General features: G+C 41.0%; 1 long non-coding RNA gene across 1 annotated transcript in view; it reads left to right on the forward strand.

The window, feature by feature from the left end:
• The window catches only part of LOC140344116 (uncharacterized), a 74,920-nt gene extending 61,564 nt beyond the window's left edge, over positions 1-13,356 (forward strand). Inside the window, exons 2-3 of the long non-coding RNA XR_011923493.1 lie at positions 11,456-11,580; positions 12,740-13,356. This is a non-coding gene — a long non-coding RNA (uncharacterized lncRNA). The remainder of the gene's footprint in view (positions 1-11,455; positions 11,581-12,739) is intronic.
• Positions 13,357-15,323: the final 1,967 nt, after the last annotated feature.

Consider the following 15,323-nt stretch of genomic DNA (forward strand, 5'->3'; position numbering starts at 1 on the left):
TAGAGTGTCAGCTCCTCTGCACAAAGACTGATGGGACTGGCTCAGTGTTCTCTGTACAGCACTGCGGTATATGTCAGAGCTATATAAATTTATAATATTAGTGTGTTACGGGGGGGGACATTAGAGTGTCAGCTCCTCTGGTGCAAATAGTAAAATGTCATTCATACAGCACTACAGAGTATGTCAGTGTTATTCAAATTACAAATCATCACAATTATGATGTGGGCCCCTGTCATCCTGTGCCAGTCTCCTACCACTGTCTGTCCTGGTGATCTCTTCTAGTCGGTCCCCATGTGTGACTCAGCAGAGCAATCTTCAATTACTCTCCATTAGGAGGAGGGAGCTGCTTTAATTGGCGATATGGTCCAGTGAACAAAATCACAAACACGCATAAGACAAACTAATTATGCTGCCACATCTGCTTAGGCGAGATGCGGGTGTCACATGGAGGGAGGCGAAGTGACCGGAGAACTTCACAACCGGTGCCAAAATCAGCTCCTGGCACAGACACACTCAATAATGGAGGGGCCGGAGGCCTAATTTACTTGCTCAGATTTTATTGTTTACAGTTTTCTATTCCCCACAAATATAGACTTTTATTATTCTAATTTAAGTTTTGTTCTAATTCTAACTTTGAATTGGGACAGCTGCCCAAAATTAGCAGGAACATTTAGTTACTTTTTTATAAAAAATCACTAATTGGATGCCTAATTTAATTTTTAAGATTGAATATGTTTTTAAATTTTTTTGTATATATTTATTCATTATATTGTTTTTGTATCATTAGATATTGCTAAACAATCATACTTTATGCTTTATGAGTTTTCAGTACACTTACTTTTGATTTTACTTGTCCCCAGTGGCAGATGGCAGTTGGCAGTGGGAGCCAACAGTGGGCCCTTGTGCAGAACTCACTAGGGTTCCCCCTCCGAACTGACTTGAATCTAGCCAACAGTGGACTGACTTGGAGCCCCTGTTGGCTGAGGGGGCCTGAGGCTCTCATGCAATAGTATATAGTACCTAGCACCTCCCTATATCTGCCCCTGCTTAACCCTAAAATCAGACAGCAAAAAAATGGGGGGATTTTCCAGTAATTCTGAATTTGGTGAACGTCTGCCAAAATACTGCACAAAATGTAATTTATAAAGATATAAATAGCCTATTATAGATGCAAACATCTTTATAAAAAAAACAGAATTTACAAGACGTATTTTTGTCAGCTTACAAAACACATTTATTAGCCTTTTGGGCGATAAAGTTCTAGAAGTAAGGATTGGAAGCTGTACACCTTATAGATCAGTGAACCTCTAAATCAGCGGTCAGCAAAGTTTTATGGCCATTTATGGGGTGGGCGGGAGCACACTAGGCCGGACCCTCCCTAATGGCTCCGCCCACCACCAAGGAACGCCCCCTGAAGTGAAATCCCTCTCCTCCGTATGCATTGTGGAGTAGAGGGATTTCCGTTCAGGGAGCGTTCCTTATTTACCGCGGCGGGAGAAGTATCAACGCCGGCCGCAGTAAATAGGGGAGCAACTGCAAAGGGCCAGCACCGGAGCTCCGCCGGCTCCGGTAGTTCCTAACGCCCCCTGGACGTTAATATAGAAATGAAGGTAAAAGTTCAGATTTTTAAAGCATTCAAATGTTTTATTACAATACAATATTAAAATGTGATTCATGAAACATATTATTTACTACAAAATAACACAATACCACACATTATCCAAAACATATACATTTACAAATTCATGGAAGCTGTTAAATGTATATATACCTCTGTAAAGTTACATGTCTGGTTAGACTCTCAAACTTAATGACAAGGTTCAGTCATTCTTTATCTTTTCAAATCTTTAAACAAAATCTCCAACACCTTTCACAGATTGTGGCTGCTTCTTCAAGGGCTTTATAAATACATGGCTGGAGAGAGTTATATTCACATGATCTACAAAATGAAAATACATGGACTGAAGAAACAATGCGCTATAGATCATTAATCAATACATAAAGTACAATCTGAAACTTACAATTACCCATACATGATCAGGGGTTGGCTTAATTATTTAAATTCTATGAACTGTCACCTCCTTGCTCCATTCTTTCAGGCCCCTATCTAATGGAAAGCTGGGAGGAAGCATCGGGAGAAAAGAGAGAGAAAAGAAAATATCCTTCTCCTTTCACAATGGATTTACAATGCTATCAGATATCAGACCCACCATTATTATTAATAATAAATAGGATTTATATAGCGCCAACACATTCCACAGTGCTGTACATTAAATAGTGTTACCGAATGACAGACAGATACAGACAGTGTTACAGGAGGAGAGGAGCCTGCCCCGAAGAGCTTACAATCTAGGAGGTGGGGGAAGAATCACACAATAAGAATAAGAGGGGAAATAGAATGGTGGGTGATTAGTGAGGGTTTAGGAGACAGAAGATTGTAGGAGGATGAGCTTGAAGTGTTTAGTTTTGAGTGGATCATGATGAGTGTGGTTGTTGGATCATGATGAGTGTGGTTGGTGGATCATGATGAGTGTGGTTGGTGGTATTTTGTTCTGGAAAGGAGAAGTTAACAAATTCAGGTGGTTGCAGTAACAGGCGATAACCTCTAGGTGTTTGCATGTTGTTTCAAGCAGTGTCGGTCTTTCTTTCTTTCTAATTTCAATATGGAATTGTGTAAATTTTGTAAGTGGTTGGAGTAATTTACAGTTCTTGAGCATTGCATTTCGGGGTTTAAACAAAGCATTACTGAAAAACAAAAAAAAAAGTGAATGAAGAAGGGTATTTAATTCAAAGTAAAGCTTTTCCACGGTGCACACAAATGCTGTAAAACCACATTGGTAATGTTAGGTTTAGATCTAATGTATTTTCTGTAGTATTTTTAATGTTTGATGTTGAATTGTTTCTAAAACAAATGTGTGAACCAGACAAAGACTGCACAATGTAATATATTACATTATGATTATCACTATTACCATGTATTTATATAGAGCTGACATATTGCTCAGCATTTCCCACCGCCCATTGTCCCATCACTTCAATAATACATTGCTGGTATCAGATTAATGAAATATTATGAGGTTAGGGAAGGGACAGGTGCTCTTTAGGCTGCAGCTGTACTGTAAGAGATTCGGGCTGTGCTGTGTAAGCAGATGTGTGGCAGGTGACCGGAATTCATACCAGGGAATATCCTTCTCTTGGAAGGCGGAATTGACACTCTCCGACAATAATTAATGTGGACAGATACAGATGTGGTTGTCATAATAACTTGGCAGTGTCAGAATAAATGAAACGCATGTCGCATGGTTCCACCTGGAAAATAGCGGCAGTGCTAATCACATCACGGTGCATAAAGGGAAGAAGAGCACCTGAACCTGCAGAAGTTCACTGTGTTAGGTATTACAAACACCAATTTAATTTACAAGTTGTTAGCAAAGCTCCAGAATATGGTATTGGAGGGGCATATGGGGAAGAGGTATGGGGATTAAGTGATGGGGACATGTCACAAGCGAAAAAATACAATAAAAGTGAAAAAATACAATAAAAGTGTAAACCTCAAAGTCACAATATGTTCCTTAAACCACCTTTTGAAGCCAACTTTACACTGAATATAGCATTGTGACCACAATTGCTGAGGGTGTTAGGGGGGAAATGTGGGAACATGTCCCTAGTGAATAAAATATTTCCCAGAGTTAAGGACATCCGACATACGGACCACTCCTGGATATAAACGGGGCTTCCCTGCTCGCTCGTGTGCAGGACAGAGGCTTGATGGGGGACGTTTGCATGAATTGCAGAAGAAATCTTTTGCTAAACACAGCTGAGGTTGTGGGTGATCTTAAGGACTGAGCTCTTCTGCAACATCTTGGTACTCTTTAATGACCAAGACAAACTCTGCAGTTGTTTATTTTGCATATCAAAGCACAGCTTGCTCCAGAAGTTAATGAATGTCTAGGCTCCATAAAGTTTTTTTTTTTTGCTTTGTTTGTGATTAACTCACAGAAAGGATTTTATACAGTAACTGACACCACGCGGCCTAAAAATATGTTCAGACAAACATCTGTCCTAATTTCATTTATTAAAATAATGTATCTGTTCCGACTTACATACAAATTCATTAGGAACGAACCTACAGTCCCTATCTCATATGTAACCTGGGGACTACCTGTTGTTGTTCCATAAATAAAAGTTAAAATATAGTCAGAAATTACATATTTTATAAAAAAATAGCATGCTTTTTAAAATGATTATATGATATGATATGATGATATACACACAACAGCAATTCCTAAGTGATTGCAGCAGCTGTCAAACTGACAGCTGCACATTACACAGGGAGAATGCTACTTTCCCTCTGTAATTATCGGAGCTGTGCGACAGCTGGAATTGTTTACAATGCAGATGGCTGTCACACTCACAGTACTGCTGCTTGCTTCAAACTCAGTGTAATCTGCAAGACTGAGCTGTCAGTTTGACAGCCCAGTCTTGCATTGTCCAGGATGTATTGTGTATGCAATGGCCCTGATTTATTAAAGCTCTCCAAGGCTGGAGAGAATACACTTTGATCGTGAAGCTGGGTGATCCAGCAAACCTGAAATGGATCTTGTCCAGGATTCAAAACATTTGCTAGCAAATAGCAAATGATTTTAGGAGATCCATTCCAGGTTTTTTAGATCACCCATCTTCACTGAAGAAAGTGTATTCTCTCCAGCCTTGGGGAGCTTTAGTAAATCAGGGCCAATGTGTCCTCAGGAAATGGACATGCATTGAATGATTTTGGTAAAATTCTATTTTAATTTTTACTTTAACTTTTATTTGATCTCTTGATGTACCCTTTGAAATATTGTGTTGTATTAATACATTTGTGTTTTGTTTTATATATATTTGTCTGTCCCGTTTATACTTCTCTTAGGGTTTTTTGCCTCTTTGAAAAGAGGAGCATTTTGTTTATTCATTTCCTATATAATACCCCAATTTACCCCTTATTATTTAAATCTGGGCAGGTTATAGATGGGGTTTGCAATGGCAAGAGGGTCACCCACTTCATTTTACCCAATCCCTACCCTGTGCTTTGTGAATAATGAATTTCAGGAAGAGGGGGTTGGGTTTTCAGACACAGTGTCAGCACTGCTGTCAATTACAGCAGACTCCTTGATTTCAGTTGAAGAAGCGGAGTGCAGAAGACAAACCTCAGCGGTAAATCAGAACAGGTTTCCCCTTCAGCGACGTTGCGTTCTTTTTTCGCCCCAGATGCCATTCACTCCCAGCTCACTCTTCAGCTTCCCCTCAGTCTCTCCTATTTCACGTCTCAGTTCTTCTCTGTGACTGCGGGAAAAGGTGGAATCCCACCGATCCCAACAGAAATGGCCGTAATTTATGCTGCTTTTACTTCCAGCCAATTTAAGTCTGGGTGTAATTGGCAAATTTAAGTTTTCACACCACTTCCCAGCTCAATTACACAAATATATGCGGAGTAAGCTGCAGCGGGTATTATAATGATGTATAACAGGCAGGGAGACGCCATGAAATCCAGCCCTGTAATTAGTTTCTGAGCACTTTTTCATTACGTTGCTTTTTTTTTTCAATATTTTAACCCTTTATGGGGAGATTTCTCCATACCAAGGGCTCGGTTCATCGATAATGCGCTGGGCTGAGGAATGTGGCCTCGTTAAAAATGTATCTCTGGTTTTGGTCTAAAATTAAACAAAAACTTTTTTCTGCAGAAACTTTAAGGGAAAAGCTGCGAAGCCAACATTCAGCGGATTTATCCGGCACGGCACAATGGTCATGGGCCTTAGTGAACCACAATGGACAGATGGGAACCAGCCCTGCTTTGTACTGCACTGCCTTGGGTCTGTGGAGGGTCTTTTTGTATTCATATTTTATATTATTGTCCCCTCAGAGTCCCTGTTCTTTTCTATGCAATGCAGGCTGATGGTGGGAAGGACCAGCATTTGCATGCAGAGTACCCCAGGTAAAGCCCACATGCACTGCAGAATCTCCATGATTTAAAGAACTGAAATCAAATAAATAAAAGGGGCAGCCAGAGACAATCAGGCTGGGGGGGAGGGGCCAGATGACAGTGGACGTCCTCCAGCCAGGAAATGAGGCGGGCTCTATATCACTCGCTGCAGACTCTAATGTACATTGTGTGCAGTGAAATCAGAGGAAGCAATTTCCGTCCAGAGCTGCCGATACAACTGTGCAAGACTGAAAAGGAGGCTGGAGGGCAGATTTATTGCAAGGGGAGGCTGGAGGGCAGATTAAATGAAGGGGAGGTTAGAGGGCATATCCCATAAATCTTCTGTGTGTGGATATCTGTTGTGTATCATTAATGGTGAAATTGTGCACTACCCACGTTGAGCTTCCCCATTCCTGCAACAAAAAAAAAATCTAATTCTCGATAATTTCCCTCTTAACACTCGGCGGTGACACTTGCCCTCAGTTAGCGGATTCACATCAACATTTCCTTCTTTATAAATGCTGTAACTCGTTGGCCCCCTCCCACCATAAATGGCACCGGCGGAGTTCTGAGATGTGAAAATTAAATCCTGTTCACCCTTCATGGATGAGATCCCAGGGGACGTTCCCTCCGCTGCGCCTTATAATGGATGTGAGGTTTTATTGGCCCAAACTCTCCTGTGTGTTCCCAGCACTTCTAAATGAGATTTAAAGCACAGAGGGACATTCTGGGTAATCGAGTGCACACCGGCCCACTTCTGCGCCGTCCAGGGTCTGCGGAGGAATGAAAATAATATTTTGGTTTTCTGTTGTCTTTGGTTTAATCAATAACAATCTTCACAAAGCACATTTGTGTCAACATGAAGATGATTTTGTTGTTCCTCATTTCTATTTGTAATTTATTATACTATACGAATGGATTATTTTATACTTTCTATAGTCCCTGTCTCTAATTCATCCTAAGCAATGCTGGGCCAAAATTGCCCCCCCTGAGCTGTAAACGCACATATTGCTGAACTGCCTCATCTGCCCCCACCCCTGCCCTAGTTACAATATTCTATAGAGGGGATTGGTTCCTGTATAGGTGATCCAAGGCACAGGAAGTGCACTACAGATACCCAAAACAGAAGGGGCAAGATAATTTTAGGGAGAGAATTATATTAGTCAAGGTACTGTTCAGAGGTAACCAAAAGCTCCTGATGGTGACTATTTGGATAACAAATCTTGATTTTTTGCATCGGGGACCAGATTAAGGTCAGCATGCTAAATCTTTGCCATTTTCATTCAGGCATCATCCAGGGTCACTATATAATTTCTGCTGCCATATAAATCCGGATGCCTGTGGAGTTTATGTTCTGCCACAGATCAGCCCTTGCTGTACCTTCTCACCTTGCTAATAAATTTTAATGCTGCAGTCTGATCACTGGAGAAAAGAGAATGAGGAAATGTTTCCCCTGCCTGCAGCAGACTGATGACATCATCTCAGCCCAGGAAAAGTCACTGAGTGGAACCAAATGGCTTTTTAATGATGAAAGATGGGGCTGTTGCTGTTTTTATTGTCACATTTCAGGAGTTTATTCATCCAGGCTTGCTTTGCGTATTCTGTTATTGCAACCTTGCCAAGTTACCTACAGATTCCCCCTCAGAATAGCAGCAGCTTCCTCTAAATGGATACACAGAACACAGATTGAGCTTTCTGTTTCCATGACCTGGCTGAGCTCCCTCGGGAAATCATCACACACTTCTAGAAATGAAAACAGACATTATAGAGAGGCGCACCGAGTGCCCCCCGATTGTAGCATCGCACTCATTTCATGAACATTTCTTCCATTTTTATCTGTGAATTACATGGTGTAGAAATTCATTTTGCACTGTCCAGAGACTTAGAAATCTTTCAATATGTAAAACTTTTTTTTTATCATTAATGCAATGCTCCTCATTCGGTTTCTTCAAGTCCCCGTATCAATTTCAGCGGTTAATTTTTATCCGAAGTCAGGCGCGGCGAAGGTCCCCTGACAATGGCACTTCAAAGCTTGTGAAGGTTTCCGCCAGTCCTCTGGTCACCTTCATACAGCTTTTTTATTTAAAGTCACTCGTCTGCCGGTTTAGCGCTGGGACCGGATCGATCGGCTTAACGCTTGCAGAAGGCTCCTCCGCCACTGGGAAGAGGATAATGAGGTCTACTGGGGCCACAGCGAGGAAAGGCACCAGGCAGAAGAGGAGCTGATTAACCTCCAATTGTACTCCGGCTGCCCACTTGCTAGTTTGACATTTCTGAAAAAATGAGGGTTTTACTTTTACAAAGGTCGCACGCAGTGACTTTGGAAATAGAGATAGAATACTGCAGAAAGCAAAAATAGAAAGGCCTCAAATACTTCTCTATTATTTGTTCACCAAACAGTTATTGAGATCTGCTCTCCTGGTACATAGATTTGCTGACTTTTAATGGCTGCAATATGAGCCATGTTCTTACCCAACTGGATATAGAGCTGATATGTATAAGGGACCCAAGACACTTATATATAAGATGTGGTCCAAAGGATCAGAACTCCTCTGATATAGCTGAGGTGTCTCCATTGGAAGGTTCTGTTAATGCTACTTCATTGTAAACAATTCCAGCCTTGTAGTGCTCTTCCAGCCTTGTGGTCACAGTCTGGTGAGGACCCCTTTCTGTTCCCCCATGACTTGGCACCAGGGTACCAAGCCAGCTCTATAAAATAAAGTGTCACCTGTTTGGTTTGTAGAACTGGAATGTCCGTCACCTTTAGGATGATTCAGATTTTTGAGTCAGGTCTGCTCATCCAACATCAGGACCAAACCTGTTCTTTTGGTTTAAAGGGCACAAACCACTACTAACACACTTCTAAACCATTGTAGATATCCAGGCCAGAAAAATGCAAGCTATTAATATAAGGATTGTCAACACCATAATAATGTTCATGGTTCTGGAATGGGAGAAGTGTGATGGTGAAAACTTTTGTCCATTTTCTGTAAATATCTATTAGCTGGTAAGAGTTCCATTCTGGCATACTGGTCCTGGTAAAGGCAATGATTGACTGCCTGACCTTAGGAATCCCTGAACTATCCCCTGGTTCTCAAACAAACACCAATTTCATTCCCTATTCTAATCTCACCTTCTAATCATAAATGTTTTCAATCTTGGACCAGATCGATTCCAGGTTTTCTGGATTACCCAGCTCCACTGATGAAAGTGTATCCTCGGCAGCCTTGGAGAGCTTTTACAAATCAGACCCATTGTCTCCACTTGCTTACAGATGATCTTTGACCTGTATCTGATGTAACTCTGCCAGCAACAAAAAGTTTTTAAACATTTAATGATTTCTTTGAACCTTCTCACCTTGCTAATAAATTTTAATGCTGCAGTCTGATCACTGGAGAAAAGAGAATGAGGAAATGTTTCCCCTGCCTGCAGCAGACTGATGACATCATCTCAGCCCAGGAAAAGTCACTGAGTGGAACCAAATGGCTTTTTAATGATGAAAGATGGGGCTGTTGCTGTTTTTATTGTCACATTTCAGGAGTTTATTCATCCAGGCTTGCTTTGCGTATTCTGTTATTGCAACCTTGCCAAGTTACCTACAGATTCCCCCTCAGAATAGCAGCAGCTTCCTCTAAATGGATACACAGAACACAGATTGAGCTTTCTGTTTCCATGACCTGGCTGAGCTCCCTCGGGAAATCATCACACACTTCTAGAAATGAAAACAGACATTATAGAGAGGCGCACCGAGTGCCCCCCGATTGTAGCATCGCACTCATTTCATGAACATTTCTTCCATTTTTATCTGTGAATTACATGGTGTAGAAATTCATTTTGCACTGTCCAGAGACTTAGAAATCTTTCAATATGTAAAACTTTTTTTTTATCATTAATGCAATGCTCCTCATTCGGTTTCTTCAAGTCCCCGTATCAATTTCAGCGGTTAATTTTTATCCGAAGTCAGGCACGGCGAAGGTCCCCTGACAATGGCACTTCAAAGCTTGTGAAGGTTTCCGCCAGTCCTCTGGTCACCTTCATACAGCTTTTTTATTTAAAGTCACTCGTCTGCCGGTTTAGCGCTGGGACCGGATCGATCGGCTTAACGCTTGCAGAAGGCTCCTCCGCCACTGGGAAGAGGATAATGAGGTCTACTGGGGCCACAGCGAGGAAAGGCACCAGGCAGAAGAGGAGCTGATTAACCTCCAATTGTACTCCGGCTGCCCACTTGCTAGTTTGACATTTCTGAAAAAATGAGGGTTTTACTTTTACAAAGGTCGCACGCGGTGACTTTGGAAATAGAGATAGAATACTGCAGAAAGCAAAAATAGAAAGGCCTCAAATACTTCTCTATTATTTGTTCACCAAACAGTTATTGAGATCTGCTCTCCTGGTACATAGATTTGCTGACTTTTAATGGCTGCAATATGAGCCATGTTCTTACCCAATTTGCATATAGAGCTGATATGTATAAGGGACCCAAGACACTTATATATAAGATGTGGTCCAAAGGATCAGAACTCCTCTGATATAGCTGAGGTGTCTCCATTGGAAGGTTCTGTTAATGCTACTTCATTGTAAACAATTCCAGCCTTGTAGTGCTCTTCCAGCCTTGTGGTCACAGTCTGGTGAGGACCCCTTTCTGTTCCCCCATGACTTGGCACCAGGGTACCAAGCCAGCTCTATAAAATAAAGTGTCACCTGTTTGGTTTGTAGAACTGGAATGTCCGTCACCTTTAGGATGATTCAGATTTTTGAGTCAGGTCTGCTCATCCAACATCAGGACCAAACCTGTTCTTTTGGTTTAAAGGGCACAAACCACTACTAACACACTTCTAAACCATTGTAGATATCCAGGCCAGAAAAATGCAAGCTATTAATATAAGGATTGTCAACACCATAATAATGTTCATGGTTCTGGAATGGGAGAAGTGTGATGGTGAAAACTTTTGTCCATTTTCTGTAAATATCTATTAGCTGGTAAGAGTTCCATTCTGGCATACTGGTCCTGGTAAAGGCAATGATTGACTGCCTGACCTTAGGAATCCCTGAACTATCCCCTGGTTCTCAAACAAACACCAATTTCATTCCCTATTCTAATCTCACCTTCTAATCATAAATGTTTTCAATCTTGGACCAGATCGATTCCAGGTTTTCTGGATTACCCAGCTCCACTGATGAAAGTGTATCCTCGGCAGCCTTGGAGAGCTTTTACAAATCAGACCCATTGTCTCCACTTGCTTACAGATGATCTTTGACCTGTATCTGATGTAACTCTGCCAGCAACAAAAAGTTTTTAAACATTTAATGATTTCTTTGACGTTTATTATTTCATTTTTTTTTTCAATAAGTTGTTTTGTTAGTGATTTTTCTGCAGGTCACAATAACCAATTACACAAAATTCCTCTTTATTTATAAACAATTTTGTAAACCAGACCCATACCTTTAGTGACATTACAATACTGGACAAATTAAACTAATGTTTTTTTTTATCTGCAGAGACTTTTGTTTTAAAATAACTTGATGAAGTCAATACTAATGGAACGTGTCGGAGGGGAGCTTCAATCACGTATGGACAGTGTGCAGGCGAGGGCCCCACTGATGGCGGCAGAAGCTATGAATATGTGAGTGACATCTCAATGTCTTTATTCGTTTTTATACCAATGAGTTCATTTACTTATTATTTTGTTTTTTTGTTTTTTAACTTTTATATTGCGTATTTATTTGTGTATATATATATATATACAATGTATAAGTACCCACAGATGCCAAGGAATAGATGATTAATCTCATTCTTCATGCAATGGATGGTAGATTAGATGGTGAGCATTTTTTCAATCTGAGATAAAATCGGATAAAATTGGATCACTAGTTACGGTGCACATTGTGCAGTGTTGTCAACTCCATTCACTACAATGGTGACATCTTCATCATTGCTGACCCTCTGCCCTCATACTCCTCAGAGAGGTGACATAGGAGGGTCACCTGCCTGGTAGTCTGCCCACTGCCCGGAACTGTTGCCCATCACTAACATAGCTGATCACCGAAAAAGAAAGATATTTAGAAACATGTGTCTCCATAACTCCGTTTTATCCTTTGCAGAGAGCTGCATATCCCTGTGGCTACAATTCATGCTCCATTTCCTCATTTGTAGCCAACCCATTGTCCTGTTGAGTCGCCAACCGCAATTTTGGTGGTCCCAAGCTGTGGCTGGTGCGCTCCCCAGTGGGTTCAAAAGAAGGACCCCATTGGGGTGCACCGGACAGAGCTGCGGACTACGTCATTATGGGGGAAGTTTGTTTCCTTCTGAGTGACACACGGCTCCCTGCGCATTGGCAGTCCGGATTCTGTGCATTTACTAGTCCGTAGGTCCGAAAAGGTTGGCGACCACTGCTGTAGAGAGCTGAGACTAAAAGTGTGACCACTACATTTATGACACACAATGCAAGGAATCATGGGACATGGAGTTTTCTTATAGGCAGGGAGCTGACATTGCAGCCACTCTGCTGCCCTCTAGTGTTCAGTCAGAGATAGCGACAGCCACCAGCAGCCTTTACACAGATTGACAGCATAAGGTAACACAGTTAATTGCAAAGAGCTGAACATCACCATTGCGCAGATGAGCACTTTGTAAAATATACATCACTCATATATGATTCTGTGCTTGTTGATCTTCAATTATTATTCTTTGCAACCCCTATTTAATGTACAGCGCTGCGTAATATGTTGGCGCTATATAAATCCTTATAAATAAATTGTGACTTTAGCTCTCCTTTATATCAGTGTCAGGTGTTTTCGGCCAGGATCAGAGGATATTCCCTCCTAATGTTGAGCACTTTTCTGTGAAGCAGATAGCGCTATTCATGTCGGTGATACTATGATGACGGCTCTTCATTTTCCAAAGGCCATATTCAGCAGCCGGCTGAGCTCTGTATTGCTGTTCTGCACGCAATTAATTCTGAATAACCGAATTTAATGGCAATGAGTTTATGTCAAGTGAGTGTGATTACCGCCCACAATTACCAAGCAAGACTTTAACCTGAGACGCCGGCAATATTCATCCGTGTAGACGGCAGATCACCTTGAGAAGGGCTGACTGGGTGTCTTGGCTGGAATACTCTCATGTATAATCTGTGTTACTGAGGTGTAATGTCACAAATATATAAATCATTAGAAGATAACCACTTATTTATTAATTGTTTTCCCTGATTCCCCATCTTTGTACAAAATTCTCACTGTCATTCAAGGGACTTTGCAGAATTCGATCCTATGATTTATATGGGGCCCATTTAATAGATTAACTAGAGAGCAGAAATTGTTCTCCACTTTTTTGTTCACCTGTCATAGATAAAAATTTAACAAGTTTTAAGGATAGCTTAAATTGTTAACCAATAAATCTGTTTGCCTAAATTATGTTCTTATTGTTGCTATTTTCCAGCCATTACCACTACTGGCCAAGTGGCCAAAACCATAACTAATATCACCAAATAATGGCAATTAATGGCAATTAAAGGCGCCCCCTTAATTACTCACATTCTCCATTACTTCCAAAATTATAATTTATTCATACATTAAAATGAATTATATATTTTTAATTGTGTAGGATAAAAACAAAAGGTTTGGAGGATTCCCTTCTGGTATACCATTTGTTCGGTAGCCATCTCCCTTATTTACACAAATATATACCATAAAAGCCCAAAGGTAAACGTAAAGACCAAAACAAGAAGTTGTGTGGCACATTAACAGTTAAAATACCCAAACAATTTTGGTAACGTCACATTAGTATTCATAGTTATCCAAAGTAGGTACGAAAATAGAAAAAAAGCAATGTTCAGTTCCAACGCGTTTCGCGGGAATACCCTGCTTCTTCAGAGAGAATATCAAAGCCCCAATGAAACCCTGAAAAATCTTGTTATTGGTGTAAGGTAAGTACTAAACAGAAGATAAAATCATGTCATTACAGGACTCAGGGTCCTTAGGAACAAGCAAGCTTGAAGAAAGGTTTAAATAAGTCCTGATAATAGATATGTAAGTGGCCTGCAGCCACAGGCTGGCCGGTTGGACTAATGGGGTCAGACTGATTTTTTATTGTGTATACATATGATGCTCACCCAGTCTCTGACGCATTTCGCAGGATCTGCTTCCTCAGGAATTACAAGACTGGCATCAACATTGAACAACAACAATAAGACCTTCAGTTACAAACAGAATCCCCCATATCATCTAAACCCCTAACCGAAGATTGTTACCATTACCACTTACAAAGTATATTTCATCTATTAAATACATTAGTACTGCTCACTGCCACATGTTCTTGTAAGGGCAATTCTTTAATAGGGCCAAACAGGCAGTGCTGGTATTGAAGTCTAATTTATTTGTGATACTAGTTATGCAAAGGAAGTTTGGATATGGCACTCCGTGGATAATAAAGTGGCCATAAACTCATTGCACTAGGTTATCAGGCAGGGGGTTAGATCTCTGCAGAAAGGCCACTGCTTGTACACCGAGAACAAGTATTTCTCTGCAGGATGCTTTTATACTGTGAAGCTGCTGCTTTAACCAACTGTAAGGCTTTGCACATTTTTTATTTTGATGCACCTGGAATGCATTTTGCTGATTTAAACTCAGAGTTCAGTAGGGCTGTAATGTGCCATTTTGTACTTATACGGCCCCCCGATCTAATCTTTGCAATATATATTCCCACCCAGAGAGGGTTCCTCCAGAACACAATAAAGCAGCCTGTGATACGCAGCTTTATAGGTGGTAATTGCCTTTTTCTACTGCCTCTCTCAAATAATCTCCTGTGCTTTGCCTTCAAATCCCTCCACAGCTCCTCCTCTACCTACCTGATATACAAATCCCTCCACAGCTCTTGTCCCATTTACTTTTCTGCCCTGATAGTAAAATTTCCCCCAGCCGCTCTCTCCGCTCCTCCAACGACCTCCTAATGACTTCCTCACTCATAACCTCATCACAGGCACGGCTCCAAGACTTTTCTAGAGCTGCCCCGACTCCCCAGAACTCATGTTTGTCATGTTAGAGCTAAACTGCGGGATAAGTAAATCTTCTCTAAATACAAGAGCCAAGTGTATTCTTTCTTTTATACTATTTTTATAGCACCAACATATTACGTAGTGCTGTACAATAAATAGGGAATGCAAATGACAGACAGATACAGACAGTGACACAGGAGGAGGACCCTGCCCCGAAGAGCTTACAATCTAGTAGGTGGGGGAATTATCACACAATAAGAGGTGGGTATGGAGCGGTGGGTAAGTAGTGAGGGTTTAGGAGGCGGAGGAAGACGGGTAGACAAGTTTGAAAAGTTGGGTTTTAAATGTGTTGAAATGAAGAGCAAGCCAAATAT

Source organism: Pyxicephalus adspersus, chromosome Z (assembly GCF_032062135.1).
Source record: "Pyxicephalus adspersus chromosome Z, UCB_Pads_2.0, whole genome shotgun sequence".
In the NCBI taxonomy this organism is placed as follows: Eukaryota; Metazoa; Chordata; class Amphibia; order Anura; family Pyxicephalidae; genus Pyxicephalus; species Pyxicephalus adspersus.